Source organism: Crocodylus porosus, unplaced genomic scaffold (assembly GCF_001723895.1).
Source record: "Crocodylus porosus isolate Cpor-Errol unplaced genomic scaffold, CroPor_comp1, whole genome shotgun sequence".
NCBI classification, from domain to species: Eukaryota; Metazoa; Chordata; order Crocodylia; family Crocodylidae; genus Crocodylus; species Crocodylus porosus.
Genome location: NW_017728932.1, coordinates 455,408 through 458,402, shown reverse-complemented (window position 1 = coordinate 458,402; position 2,995 = coordinate 455,408). Strand labels below are relative to the sequence as shown.

The 2,995-nt window shown below is 42.5% G+C and overlaps 1 protein-coding gene across 2 annotated transcripts in view; it reads right to left on the bottom strand.

Annotated features, from left to right (window-relative positions):
* Positions 1-2,995, bottom strand: part of UNC45B (unc-45 myosin chaperone B) — a 25,193-nt gene that overhangs the window by 21,194 nt on the left and 1,004 nt on the right. The window contains exon 1 of one of the 2 annotated variants that reach the window (XM_019545361.1): positions 1,014-1,178. The exons of the other annotated variant lie outside the window; for it this stretch is intronic. The gene's annotated coding sequence lies outside the window, so the exon portion shown is untranslated. Of the gene's footprint in view, positions 1-1,013; positions 1,179-2,995 lie in introns of those variants that run through there. 2 annotated transcript variants of the gene reach the window in all.

Here is a 2,995-nt window from a genome sequence, read left to right as displayed (position 1 = left end):
TGCAACACCTTGCACTTATCAGTGTTAAACCCCATCCTATTCTCATCCGCCCACCGTTGCAACCTGTCAAGGTCAGCTTGTAGCCTGTTGCACCCTTCTAGACAAAGTAGGTAGACAAAGTTCTTTTAGACCAACATGACTGAAACCTATACAAACTATACACAGGCACTGGAATTTATGCTCACTTGCATCAAGAAACTGGGAAAATGAATGATGTGATTAATCTCAAAGAGTCAAAATGAAAGTCATCAGGACAGCAGACTAGTCTGTAATATTTGACTTCTGAAATGCAACCTAAATGAAACATGGATGAAATTTAAATTAATTCTGAAAAACAGAGCCTTTTGGGAGTGGGAGACTCAAAAAAGAGAAATTTGAGCATCTAAAAGTTTTATAGTTTGACAATGCCTTTAAAAAAGATTTCGCAAACAATTTAGGTCTAATCATTATCTCTAAGTGAAAACATCCTCTTAAAAATACCAGTAAAACAAGCAAGAAAAAAAAGACGATGAAAAGTTTTCAGATTAAGGATTCACTTCACGTGTGTAATATCCTCAAGACAGCAAATCCATAGCAAGCCATTTTCACCCTCAGAGCTTGTGTAGAATTATGAAGACGATTAAAGCATTTAGGTTGGCCAAAATACTTAACCTCCCACCAAAATTACTCCTCTTCCCCAATACAATCTGGCAATTTAAAAACTAAGTCAGCAGACCTTACATTCTTTTAGTCAATCAGTCTTTGGCATTAATATTTTGGCATTAAAATCAGCGCAATGCACTCAAGAGTAAGTATCTGCATCATATGGCAAGACCAGACCCTATCTTGCTTTTCCCTTCCTAACCATATTTGGGTAATACTGGCTGAGCTGGGACCTGTCAGTGTCACCTGTCACTGTGGGATCAGCTCCCCGCCCCCACTGCAGAAGTGTAATTCAAATAAAATCAACCATTTTCTTAATGAAATGCCCAAATTGCCTACTTCTGCTGTGTACCCAGCCTTGCCCTACATACCTGGCATAGATCTCCAATGCTGAGAAGGTCACCAGCTTGGTTCACAGTCTCCCCTCTGCTAAGCCAGTCCCAATTGCTCCCAACTCTTGTACTACGCTGCTCTCTGGAACTTTTTATATCTCAATGAAGTGGTTGTGAGCCAAGGACGACAGGATAGTGAACCAGTGCACAGGGTAGGGTCTGATTTCAAGAGAAAAGACCCTTTTTAAAAGAAGATACTTATGAAGCCTCCTCCTACCAGAGAACCAAAATTCATTTCAAACACCTGCAGTCATAGAAAAGAGCTGAAATATGGGATATTTAAACAAAAAAAGTGCAGAGGCAGGATGATTCACCCCCCTGCTTCAATGCACAGGCCCCCTTCTTTTTCTATTTAAGGAAGCACAAGACATCTGAGCCTTAGGAACAAATGGTTTGATTCCTATGTTGGAACAAGAGACCTGACAGCAGTGGAAACAGCCAGACTCTCCCAGCACCTTCCAGAACTCACTTTAGAAAGAAATGCCATTCACACGTCCAGTGCTTCCTTCTCTTTGCAGTTTTGCATCACACCTAAAATGGTAGGAGCCCAGAAACATCTGTGTGCACATCTAGCTTTGTAGATTCTCTAGATATAGAACTGCACTCACTTTAGGTTCTCTATTACAAAGGTTCCCAATCACCAGGCTGCAGCCTGGTACTGGGCTGTGAAGGGTTGGCTGCTGGGCTGTGGTACAAGCCCCCTGCTCGGACTCATCTGTCCTCCCGGGCAAGCTGCTTCCGCTGTCGATAGTCACATGTGGGGTTAAAGCTGGGTGGCAGGGCAGCCCCAGGCAGCTGGCTCCGTGTGCCCAGTCCCACTCCCGTCCCGGTCTGCAGTGCCAAAAAGGTCGGGAACCACTGCTCTATTACATACAAGCTGTCTGGGAGCCCTAGCAGGGTGTTATGCTTTCAGTCACTTGTCCCATTCAGGCGGGTCACAAAACTGTGGTGGCACGGTACGTGGCACAATAGGCTGTGTGAGGCTTTCCTATTTAAATGGAATGTTTGCAACACTAGTATAATGTTTTATATATGCTGAAGACTTAAACTCTCCTAGAAACAGGGCTACAGTAGCCATTTTAAAATTTAGAATGAAAAAGACACACCAAACAGAAAAATGTCTATGTATCCAAGACTATGATAACATACCTAACAGGGATTCCCTCATCAGAAGCACTATAGGCAGCCTGCTCAGAGGAGGGGGAGTACAGCAGTGATTTGAAAGATAAAAGGTATAGGCATATGATAGGTATGAGGGTAAAACATTTTGGGTAAAACAGAAACAAAGGATTTTGGTTGTTCAATGAGAAATCTAACCAAAAACTCAGAACTGTCAAAGCAGCCCTAAGGAGGGTAAAACCTAGGACGTCTTAGGTTCTATATAGATTTTTATACCACACTTATCACTGTGGCATCTACACACCTTCCAGGATTGGATCAGGTAACAAAAAATTAACATCTCACATATATTTGTTCCTTCCGTCTCACTTCAGAGTCTGGTACATGCAATGGAGTGCTTTGCACCTATACATTTGTTGCTTTATTTAGAAAAAGCAAGAATGAAACACACCTTGTACTTAAGGGTGGAAAATCAGGAGGCTTGTACTGGGAGTTAGCTCCTGTGGGAGTTCATTCTCCAGCCTCAGACAAGCCCTCACGTGGCCAGGTGGTGAAACTTTTGGAAGGGAAGACCAGATTTCAGTTTACTTCCTGAGAAGCTAGTTTGAAAGGTTGAAATTACAATCCAGCCTAGTATATTTGCTGTGGCTCATCTTACATTGCAAGAACTTGTTGCCAGCCTTGGCTATTTTCAAGGGGTCTAGGTTAAGCTGCAGAAATGGTGCTAAGCAGAAGGCCCAAAGCCTGTATTTGAGAGACTGTTAGAAATATTATTAGAAATGCATTATCAATAGCTGTTAGCTCTCATCAATAGTTGTCCTTTGAATAAGTACGGCTGCCAG